Source organism: Pinus tabuliformis, chromosome 1_1 (assembly GCF_031772625.1).
Source record: "Pinus tabuliformis cultivar Carrire ecotype Pingquan chromosome 1_1, CPIR1, whole genome shotgun sequence".
Taxonomy (NCBI): Eukaryota; Viridiplantae; Streptophyta; class Pinopsida; order Pinales; family Pinaceae; genus Pinus; species Pinus tabuliformis.
This window is the reverse complement of record NC_142297.1, coordinates 393744429-393757375: the sequence shown is the minus strand read 5'-3', so window position 1 is coordinate 393757375 and position 12947 is coordinate 393744429. Positions and strand designations below refer to the sequence as shown.

General features: G+C 33.8%; 1 pseudogene; it reads left to right on the top strand.

Moving 5' to 3' along the window:
• Nucleotides 1-272: 272 nt before the first annotated feature.
• LOC149213285 (uncharacterized) overlaps nucleotides 273-12947 on the top strand; it is a 190625-nt pseudogene continuing 177950 nt past the window's right edge.

The window sequence follows — 12947 nt, the reverse complement described above, 5'->3', positions numbered from 1 at the left end:
GATCCTTAGAGTCAAGGATACATGGTTTAGAATGGATTGTTGATGAAATGGATCAGGCTCTAGCTGTCTCAACAGGTAGGCTGCCTACCTCTACTATTAAAGGTGGTGGGGATAGATGTTGTAAGTTTCTTGGTACCGATTTTTTATGCTCCAAGCTTTGGAGGAAAAGTGAAGGAAGATATGTACCCATAATACTTGCAACATATGATGTTTCATCCTTGAGTAAATTTGGACGAGCAACAAATATCATGGAGAATAGAAGGCATAAAGGCATGCCTGGCGGTTTTATAGTGAACCCCTTGGCAGATATTAGAACGCCCTCCAGGAGAGAGTATTGAGTCAATTTCAGATGGCACTCAGCGACCTATATAGAGAACTCAGAAAGAGATCAAATAATGATAGGGGCACTGGACTGAAAATTTTTTGGCAAGAGTCCCTCTCCAGGGAGTGTTTGGAGAGCTTCAAAGGATGATGCTACTTTCTTTTCTATGCAGTTTTCAGGGAAGAATGGAAAAATAGACATGTTGTATCCTTGAAAGAAAATTGAAGACCAAATACATTCGACATTAGCACTGAGAAATTTATGTTCTAGAAGGACAAGGCATGAAAGTACATTTTTCTGAAGTGTTTGGACACTTGTTGTAGACTTTCTCTGAATGGGAGATGTAGACTTGGAATTTATAGAGGTCCTCTATTCTGGGGAAGATCTCTTATTTATTGATTAGGCTTATGAATCAAAGTAGTCTTTCCCTGGAGCACTTATTAGAAGGGACCATCATTGAAGTACTGCAAACTATCTTGTAGTTCTTATTGAAGCATAAATACTTTGATTCAGTAGGTTATTCATCTAATCAACCTATTCTCAGAAGAGGATGTATTTTCTTTTGTATTATAATCTTTAGCGTTTTGTGTTCTTAAATATAAGTTCATTTATGTTTCTTATTTTGGATATTCAGTTCATTGACTTGACTGCAAGTAATGGTCTAGATAATATGGGCCTACCTCCTGAAGCAAAGTGTTGTACAGAGGATCTCAAGCATGTAGATTTTTTTTCCTTATAAATCTAAAAGGCTATGATATAAAATATTGTATGGCTTAATGAAAAAATAATCAATTCTAATTTTTCTATCAATGTTATTGGAAATGAGCATTATCAGTTTGTTTTGTGTCCGTTGTTAGATTCACTAAACAATTTAGCAGCATCACGTCCTTTCCTTTCCTGTTTATTTGAAATTTTTGTGTCAAATGCCAAACCTCACCTTGAATATTGATTTCTTTACTAAAATATGTAGCATTATTTGAGAGAGTCGTGTTATGCTCCGAGGGTTGGAGAATGACAATGTTGTTTTGTAGTATAGTTCCTACAATGCAAGTAGCACCGAGTTGTTCATATTTGAAAGGACTTCAAAAATATTGACCCTTTCATTCACTGAAGACTTTGGCAAGTTTTGACTTCATAAATACAAGTATACAGGGCCACTTCTCATTGGCAGATAAATCAAGAAATGTTTATATAAAATTTCAAATGAAATTTTGCAGTTGTCCATGTTATTGTTTTTCATTACTTCCAGCAAAAATCTCAAATGTTACTTCTAAAAAAAAGCTCAAACCCATGAAGCTCTTCACATAGGAACTTAACAGATAACCGCCTTATAACTATTTATCTTCTTCATTGACCATGAATACTTTTAACTGCAATAAATATGAATATTAATATGGCCACTTTTCACTGGTAGGTAAATTAAAGCATGTTATAAAACAAAGAACTAATAATTTTGTAGTGTTGCACCAAGTTTGCAGCTAACCTGACTATATTCTAAAATTTTTGTATTTTATTGCAGCATTTGATGACCCATTTCAAAAGATTTACACAAGTTCTAGGATGGAAAGATAGAAATCCAATCATGTGTTCACTACATGGTGCTTAAAATTTACCATCACCCTTACTGGCGAGACTTTCCACTCTCCAGACTCGTGAAGACTTGCCTCATACTCAGCCAATACTCACCTTTACCCACCAATACTCATCCTTACTATGTTTTAAGTTTTGTTTTTATTTGGAAATTCTTTCCCAAGTCACCAAGTCTTGCTGAGCACAAGGCCAGCCAAGTATTTGCTGACAAGTGTGAGAAATTTGGATAATATATGAAAAGCCCTTAACAACCAAAAACAAGTATGGAATGCGGTTTAGAGACTTTATTGCAGTAGCCTCATCTTATACATTTATATTCATCCTTTTTTCATTGGTGTACGTCTCCTCCTTTTTCTAGATTTAACCTTCCTATCATTCATATCATTCCTTCTCCTGGATAATCTTTGGAATATAACCACAAGATAGTGTAAACATGAATCTTTAATATGTATCCATAGGGTTGAACCTTGAGTTTCCCTACTTGAAAGAAAATTTTCATTTTTGATGGTGTACCATTTTGTATTTTATACTTAGCTTCTTATTATAAATCTATTTATCCATTATATAGCTTGAGTGGCCTAATGATTAAGAACATGTTTTTTCTCTTAGGATATCATAGGTTCAATTCTGCAAAGGGGTAAGGTAGGTACACATGGACCCCAACAACCAGAAAGTTTTTCGTAATAAATAAATTTATGACTTTGATAATATGTTTTAAATATTAAACTTCATAATATATTAATTTGTGAATATTTTCATTAGTTTGTGCACCTTTGCACACTTAGAGTGCATATAGTCTACTTGTTTGATATTAAGTTCTTATTTTAAAAATGAAAATAAAGTTTAGGTCATCATTCTAGGTTTCAAAATTAAGATATTTTTCTTATCTAGTGACCACTATGATGAGTGATCTATAAAAAATAGGATATGAAGATAATAGACCTATGATTATGATAGGTAGTTAGAACACCTATTTTAGTTTTCTCATTTACTGACTATTATGATGAGAGGTCTACAACAAATAGTTATTTTAGTGACTATTACAATGAGAGATCTATAACAAATAGTATCTGAAGATAATAGGAGTATGATAGGTAGCTTAGAACTTGGATTTAAGACCAATTTTTCTCTCAACAAATTTGTTAAAAATATAATGAGATAGTTGTTTTCTTAACTCGTAAAGGGTCAAACTAGTTGAGGAGTTTCCTTATTTCAGTCCTTGTTGAGTTAGTATTTCTTAAATACTAATAAGAACATTGAAGTTTGAATTTCAATTTTGTGATTTCATTGTTATCACTCGTATGTGCCACATTAGTTTGAAAACAAAATTTTTTAATGTTATTTCATTATATAATTAGTATGTGTCATATACACTTTGACATTGACCTAGTGGTCCTTTATGAATTAGTCATTCTAAATGTTGATAAGAAGACCCATGTTAAACGTTCAAGTTTGTGATTATGTTTGGATATTATCATCACCATGTTCCATAAACACTTTGACATTAGTTTGGCAATTAAATCTATGAATTTGATTTCATTGTTATCATAAATATGTGTCACATATACTTTGGCATTGGGCTAGTGGTATCATTTCTTATTGCCATGGACTAAAACAAGCATAGATCCATCTTAACCATAGACCTAACATGAGCCAAGAGGGATCAAATTTATTCAAGTGCAAACTTCTTTTATAGTGCACAAAAAATGTGTAATTTTTTATTGTTTAAATTGTATTTTTGAATTTTATAGAGATTACATAACATGTGCATTGAGTCATTTTATTAGCGAACATTAAATTGATTTTTTTGTTATTAATATATTTTTAAGTATACGTCAATAGTAATTCATATTAAAATATGTTATTCATAACCCACATGACATATTTTATTCTATACACCATTAAAATATCTTCTTTTAACATTTTTGGGGGTAGAGTTTTATATTTTTTATTTGTTTGTTGTTCAAATGTGATAAATTGTCATTCCCAAATACACAATAATCAAATATTGCATGTCTTAAATCTTTGTATTGCCTTTGAAGCTTCCCTGCACCAACATTCTTATATTAATCTACTTATGAATGTATCTATGGATTTATGAGCTAGAACAAAATTTAAGTAGAGTGCCATAATTATGAAGTATCAATTTTTGTTTTATTTTTTTTTCGCTCAAGTTAATAATTGTGAGTGAAAGTGATTCACAATTTATAATTCCTTTGAGTTTTTTGGAAGCCACACCAATTTCTAGTTCAAGGTCTCAATTCTCTGCTCCACCAAGTTTTTTTGTTCCAACTAGAATCCCTCCATTTCCACCTCCAGGATTCCCCCCCCAGTTGAGAGCAGATAGGCCATATGAATCTACTGTTGGCCCAGGTTTGTGATTTGAGTTTGAATTGCATGTTTCTTTTGTAGTTTTAATGAAGTATCTTAATATTAAATCATGCATGTCTAAGTTGAACTTTAATTTTTATGTTGAGTTAACTTTGATTATCCTTTGGATTTCTGAAGTTTTCTCCAATGGAACTCAAGATCATGATGCCTCTGCAGCATTTCAAAATACATATTCAAATCCATACAATTTATTGCATCAGACACTTTGAAATAGCAGCTCAAACGATGTTGAATTTATTGATCCTACAATAATGGTTGTTGGGAGAGGAAAATTACCTCTGGGACAACAAAACTAGCTTGTTTCTACAACTTATGATTCAGTATTTCCTATGCAAGATTTAACCAATTCCAATTTTACCTAGTCTTTGCTTGGATTTAGAAATTATTTCTCATGACAAAAAAGTTCAAGGGATTATGATGCTAGACTTCATTTATTGAAGAAAAAAACATTTTATTGTAATGCTAATATGGCAGCTTCAAGGCAACAATTAAATTTTCAAGACCAAGTTGTTGAAAAATTTAGGGCATCTGAGTTATAATGAGATTCTTCTAGCAATGATGACAATTTGTGAAGTACTTTTTACTTTTCTTATTACCACAATATTCTCTTATTATTATCAATGTGTGTTTTCTTACTTCATCAAACAGTTACCAAAATACAAGAGACAAGAACACAAGATGTTGGCTCTCTGCCAAGGAAAAACCTCTCTCTCCTAGAGAGGAAAACCCTTCTGAAAATTTCTCTTATTGAAGCTTCAAATGACAAATACCAAAACCTAGACCCTTGAAATGAAGATCCTCCAAGGACAAGTCAAACCCTTCCTTCTGATATCACTTCCTTAGCTCTTTGTCCTCCTTCTTCTGACAAATGATAGCTTTATTGCAACAACCCTTAGATTGTATGCCCTAGAAGGACCTTATTCTTCTCTTCCTTATTTTGAGATGAAACCTTCCTTAATCAAGGAGAATACCTTGTTACTAACCCAACCGAACTCTTTTTTCTTTCAATGTGATAGCAGATCTGGAACAGCAATAGTATGTCTTAATCAAGGAGAAGACCTTGTTACTAACCCAATTGAGCTCTCTTTTATTTCAATGTGATAGAAGATCTGGAACAACAGTAGAATGTCTTCTTTTTCTTCGCACGTGTGGAGGATACCTTCAAGAATTGTAGCTTTGCATGATCTCTTACCTTCACTTGATTAATCTCTTTCTTTGATTGAGTAAGAGGCCTAATTGGAACTCTTTTCTAGCCCAACCAAGCCTCTTCGTATGATTGTACTAGGAGGTCAGTTATGACAGTAGAATGAGCCTCCCTTTCTTCACACATGTGACTGTAATTAGGTCGGAAATATGCCTTGAGAACTTAGTCTTTAGTCCCTCCTTCTTCGCTACAATAGAGACATCTTCCTTTTTCCTTGTTGTACCCTTTACTCATATTCTTCTTCACTAATTTTAGAGATGACTTGCTTCTCCTTAGGTGAGGATGAATGACACTATATATAGGAGTTTGTCCCTCCTTTTGAGCTGACTTGATCACTTTAGGCTGACTTGTCTTTGAAATCTGAATTAGTCCTTTTTATGAGGCCAACATATGGAGGAGGCTTATGACTTTGCTTGGAGGTCTTTCTTTGACTCTAATACATAAATTTACATAGTGCAACATGCCCTCATAGGTCCTCAACAATTAAATTGACTCTTTGACTTTCCTAGAAGCACTCAAACATGTCCTTGACCTATTAAATGAGCAAGGAAAACATTTTTACAATTTACAAAAATAATATTTCTTTTCTTTTGCAAGTACATAGATCAAAATTACATTTATGAAGACCGAACCTAGTTACACTTTCTTCAATGCTCCCTCTTAACTAGGGAGGTATTCATAAATTAGTACAAGGAGTTTGGAAATTTTCAATCTAAAGAATTCACATAAGAGAAATCGGATTGGAAATCCATCTGTTATATCATCATAGTAACCAATATTTTTTTCCACAGCAAGGCCTTGACTGACAGCTCTATCTCTCAATAGATCAGAGCACAATGTTAGTGAGACCAATGACTATAGACACCTTCTTCAATGTCTCTCAAGGTACATACCCACCCGAGTGTTCACTAAGTATGACCTTCTAGGACTATTCTTATCTTGGGTTCCAAACCCTCAAAGAATATCGGTCCTCTTGCCTACTCTTGTCTTGGATGACCTACAAATCCTCAAAGAGCATCAGATATCAGATGATTACCCAATCCTCCATTCTCTCTTCCAAAATGAAGTCAAGAATGTTGTCTATCTCTCCCTCTCAACTAGGGAAGATATGCCCATTCCTTGAAGGAATGTACCCAAGCTCCCTCTGACCAAGAACTTGTCCAAGCTACCTCTTAATTAGGGACTTGTTAGAGCTCCCTCTTAACTAGAGACTCGCCTATACATCAACAACTTCTTCTTGTGGGACCTTTAGTTTATTTATGAATTTCCTTCCTTGATTTCATGAAGTTTATTCAAGTTTCTTCCTTGTAGGGCAATAACCTTCGATCACTTTCCTCCTTGGTTTGTCATGTCATTCCTTTCTTCATGGAAAATGACCTTCTTGATACATATCTGGAACCTTCATCATATGGCTACTTCTTCTTCATCATGTTTCTTTCAAGAGTTTCCATTCACCACATGAATTCTAGTTGTATTTGCAATTACAACCCTATTTCCAATAGCCCTGTATGAACTTATCTAAATATTTTTCAAGAAATAAAAGCATAACATTAAATCAAATAATACCTTATGAGATGGATTTCCATCATGACATCTTGTTGGCTTGAATCATCATCATCCTGCATTTTCACATCTCCAAGGATTTTCCACGTGTCAAGGGTCCTTTGATAATTTTCTTCCTTAGTCAGAATTCTCGTGCCTTCTTTTGGGAGATGCCTTCAACAAATCTGTCGGATGTTGATTCCTAGTGTCCATGGTGTCCTTTTTATCCCTGATCTCTTTTTACCATATGCTTCTTTGTAAGTTTCTTAGTCAACCACCTCATACTTCTTATGAGAAAATTTCTCATGTTGACCCTTATCAGTGTGTGAATATGTCTCTAAGCATATTATTAATGAAAGAGATCTTCCCTATTCATGACCATGATTTTAGAGCCATTCCCCATGCTTGACACATATGATGACATCAATTTCAAACTGAAAACATAGATGCACACATATCTCATCTTATTTCTTTCCTTGATCATTTCAACTTCCTTTAACAACTTCCTTGAATGAGATCATCTCAATATTCTTTCCTTTGCTAAATACTTCTCTGCCTAGTTGTCATCCTTTCTTGAATCCTCATAAGTGGGATTCCCCTCAAGACATCTTCCTTTTCTGAAAACATGAATATTCTATTGAATATTTCATTGGAGGATCCTTATAGTCCTCATTCTGCAAATTTTCATTCTTGTTGATGATAGTGGCCTTCTAAGATGATTCTTCCAGATCATGATCAGTCCATTTTGCATTGACAAGGTTATTCAATAGCTACATCCTTCCTACATGAATATCTTTATCTCACCTATCTCTACATAATTCTCTTATAATCCTGAAGATGCCATTTTCATAAACCATGCATTCTATCCTACTACTACATGTTCCTATGATACCCCAAACCTTTTAAAGAAGACTTATATGAAGAAGTTGATTTCAATCATAGTAGAGATCTGGAGGATCATCCTCCTTTTACTTCTTATCTTCTTCTTTCACTTCTTAGGTAATGTGAGCTTCTTCTCGTTTCCTCTTGTTATTGTCCTTCTTAAACTTGGGATAATCCCTCTTATAGTGTTCAAAATCTTGAGAGCCAAAGCATCGGACTTCGGACATATCTCTTTTACCCCTTCTCTGTGGACCAAACTTGCCAAATTTCCCTTTTCTCTTGGTCATAGCAACAAATTCCTACTCCTTTGATCCCACATCTTCCTTGGCTTTGAGTCTAGTCTCTTCAATTTTTCATATACACCAAAGTTCATTCAGCAGGGTAGCTTCTTTTTTGGCATATATACTTGATGTGAAGTTTCCCCATTCTTCAGGTAGTGCATTAAGCACCACAATTGTCATTTATTTGTCAGACATAACTTCTCCTACTTCTTGTAGCTGATCTCTCATCTCAAATATCTTCATGAAGTATGGAGCTTTTCATTCTTCCTTGTATATGTTCATCTTATATAATTCATTACGCAATGATATCACTTCTCCAGTTGTACTAACTGAGAATAGCTCCATCAGTTTATCATAGATTTCTTTCAATGTTTCAAGTTTAGAAACATAGGAATGAGAGGGTCCTTGATGGATTCTGATAGAATCCTTTGAGCCCTTATTTAATCCTTATTATAAGTTACTAGGGCTTGATTTTGTTCCTTAGCAGGAATAGTGATACTCCCTTTGATGTAGTCCAAAAGATCATTCTCTTTGAGAAGTAGATCAGTCCTCTTTTTCCATGCTAGGAAATTGGTAGTCCCAACCAATTTGTCATTTTCCTTACAAAAATACATTTTAATATGTTCAGAAGAGGACATACAAATACTTACTTGAGAGAGTTGGTGATGAAGAGGTATTTCTTCTTCTTTTGAGGTGCCTCGTGAGAGATTGCTTGGTGATGAAAACTTTCCAGTGTGTAGAGACCTTCAATAATGAAGCTTGATCTAGAGGTTTTTCTTTCTTAAGATGAAGAATATTTGATGGAGACTCTTCTCGGATGAGCCTTCTTTGTAGATACCTTTAGATGGAAGGCTTTCTTCTTTCTTTGTTCCTAGGATGGTAGTCCTTCTTGATGGATTTAGGTAATCTTCCTTGTCTTTGATGGATCTGGAACCATTGCTTGTAGATCTTATGCTTCAACCTTTGTATCCCTTTGTTTCTTGATTATATGTGTTATTGAGATTCCCTTCCTTGATGTGTCACCTTAGCTCTAATACCATGTTGAAGAATCTAGGGAATTTGAGTTATAATGAGATTCTTCTAGCAATGATAACAATTTGTGAAATACTTTTTAATTTTCTTATTACCACAATATTCTCTTATTATTATCAATGTGTGTATTCTTACTTCATCAAACAGTTACCAAAATACAAGAGACAAGAACACAAGCTCTTGGCTCTCAGCCAAGGAAAAACCTCTCTCCTAGAGAGGAAAACCCTTCTAAAAATTTCTCTTATTGAAGCTTCAAATGACAAATTCCAAACCCTAGACCCTTGACACAAAGATCCTCCAAGGACAAATCAAACCCTTCCTTTTGATATCACTTCCTTAGCTCTTTGTCCTCCTTCCAGCAACTGATAGCTTTATTGCAACAACCCTTAGATTGTATGCCCTAGAAGGGACCTTATTCTTCTCTTCCTTATTTTGATATGGAACCTTCCTTAATCAAGGAGAAGACTTTTTTACTAGCCCAACCGAGCTCTCTTTTGTTTCAATGTGATAGAAGATCTGGAACAATAGTAGTATGTCTTACTTTTATTTTCACGTGTGGAGGATACCTTAAATAATTATAGCTTTTCATGCTTTCTTAAATTTTCTTGAGTATTCTCTTTCTTTGCTTGAGTAAGATGCCTAATTGGAAATCTTTTCTAGCCCAACCAAGCCTCTTCGTATGACTCTACTAGGAGGTCATTTATGACTGCAGAATGCGCCTCCCTTTCTTTGCACGTGCGACTGTAATTAGGCCTTAAATATGCCTTGATAACTCGGTATTTAGTCCCTCCTTCTTCATTGCAATAGAGACACCTTTATTTTTCCTTTTAGTACCCTTTACTCGTCCTTATTCTTCAACAATTTCATATATGACTTGTTGCTCCTTAGGTGAGGATGAATGACCCTATATATAGGATTGTGTCTCTCCTTTTGAGATGACTTGATCACTTTAGGCCGACTTGTCTTTGAAATAAAAATTATTTATTTTTATGAGGCTGACATATGGTGGAGGATTATGAATTTTTTTGGAGGTCTTTCGTTGACTCTAATACATAAATTTACATAATGTAACATGCCCTCATAGGTCCTCAACGATTACATTGACTCTTTAACTTTCCTAGAAGTATTCAAACATGTGCTTGTGATATTAAATGAGAAAGAAACTCATTTTTACAATTTACAAAAATTATATTTCTTTTCTTTTGCAACTACAAAGATCAAAATTGCATTTATGAAGACCGAATCTAGTTAAACTTTCTTCAACACAAGTTTGTGATTCCTTTTCATCTTACTAGTCCCATCAAAATGATGCGATGATGTCATCCAAGATGATGGACCAAGCACAAATGCAATTTGATTCTCCTTTTTCTCGTATATCTTTTCAACATCCAGTGAGTTCAACATTTAGAAACTCTTATGTTGGCACAAATGGATGGGATACTCGAAACAGGATATCCTCTACATTTGAATCTAGCTTTTCCAAGAGAAGATTGGAAGAAAGTTTGGCCGAAATTGCAAGCAAGGAAAGAATGGGGCTATTGGATCATAAATCTAGTTTGAGTAACATCTTTCTAAGCTATAATGAACCAAAGTTCCACATTCCAAGCTCAAAAGACTATTATTGTAGACCATATCACTAGTGAGTTGCTAAGGTCTCTATGCTAAACACATGAAGAGAAAAAAATTTCTTAACCTTTTGTATGCTTTCACAATTTTTAAAATTGTTGAATTGGTTTTCAGTATTAACCACATCCATGTTTTTTATCCAGATGTTGCAAGTGACACATTTATTGTTAATGCTACTCTTCCCTATGCTACTGCCTTATGACATTTCCTTTGCAACATTTGTTGCAATTACTAGTTGTATTTTCTCTAATACTTGAAGACATATTGTGTTATATGTCTTATCCCTTTTTATTGATGGTTGAAAAATAAATTTGTAATTTTTATCTCAAGCCTAGGACAATATAACAGAAGAATGTGAACCCTAAGAGAAGTAGTTGCATCAATTTCTAATGAATGGAGCTAGGTTAAATGACAGGTATAAAACCAATAATTAATTTTGTTCGTATAAAAAAGTAGTTTTGCAATTTTGGAATCAGATGAAAAGAATATATTACATGGCAGGGAGAAAACCAATATGTAAGTTTTTTTGCATAAATATAGCTTTTCAATTTTGGAATAAGATGACAAGAATGAATTAAAAGATGGAGAAAACTAGCCAGCATGTTTGTTTGCATAAAATACATTTTTGTAATTTTGGATCAAAGATGACAAGAATAAATAATTTAGTAAAGGAAGAAAGAAACCTAAAGGAACATGGGAAAACAAAGGGAATGTTGGAAGCAGGAGACATAGGCAAGGCCAAAGAAATTCAAAGCCATACATGTTTACTAATTGATGAAATTATGAACACATATAATGGGAATTATAATCTATAATGTTGATCCTTATGTTTTATTGCTTCTAATTTTAGTAGCATAAGCTTAAAACATCTAATACGCTCGAATGAAAAATCTTCCAAAGCATGCATTTTAGAGTGCTCACATTCAATGGAGTGTTTATTGGAGTCCTAATGTTAAATAAAATTTTGTTAATAGTCTTGATGTTGGCAGGGTTATATGTTAATGGCCCACAATAACTATAGGTTAGTTATAAAATGTTGAAAAATTTTGTTCACTGGTTTTTTTACTTCGATCTTGACAATGTCACGAGTATCTATTTGGACCCACTAGATTGCGGGATTATGGTGGTTTGTTAATGATGTAGATGCTAAAATTTATAGACTTTGTATGAGAATGCAGATAACTAACTAGAAAATCTCACCCATGGTGATCATGTCATCCTAGGGATTTTGGCTTAATATGCACTACGCCGGCAATAACATGTGGTGGAAATTGACATTGATCACTAGTATAGACCCAGCCGACTTCATGTTATCATTGAATTTGACACTATGATTCTTGTAATTCTATAATTACAACATTCTAAATCCATAAGACAGCTTGCACATTGTTTTGATTCCAGAATTCTAGATAGTATAATGTAATTGAGTCTATAGACTAATATGATGTGAATGTGATTTGTCTACACTCTAATGAATTGAAATCTGTAATACAATTTTATATTTTTATATTATGATGTGAAGTTGAGAATCCACATCCATTTACATTGTGTAGTATATTTATTGGTTCTTGAAGGGAATAATCTTTTTCTTATTGTAGCTTCATCTGGTGTTGGTTGGGGTAGGGGGGAGGGTATTCCTTTCTTGAAACCCTATGGATCTTGTTTGTCATACCATTAAAATTGAAAGTATTCCTAAGAAGAAGTTAATTTATTAATTTATGCATTTTCATCTCTATAATTTTGGATGGCATGTATGCTTCAAATGCTCATGGATACAAACTTGGATGCTACACAAAAGGATTATGCTAAAACAAAACAAGCAACTGGAAAATATTTAATAACACTAACAAATGAAGTTTTGGACTAGACAAAAATTGAATCTAGACGTCTTGAACTTGAGACAAACCCTTTCCATATTTGCACTTTTCTTGACAATGTTTTATCTCTCTTTTCTGCCAAAACACAGGCCGAAGGCATAGAGGTACCATACACATATCCATGCTTGCTAAACCTGTATTTATTACCAAATTAGTGAAGGGATTGAGTATACTTTCATGTCATTCATAAGAAGAAAAGC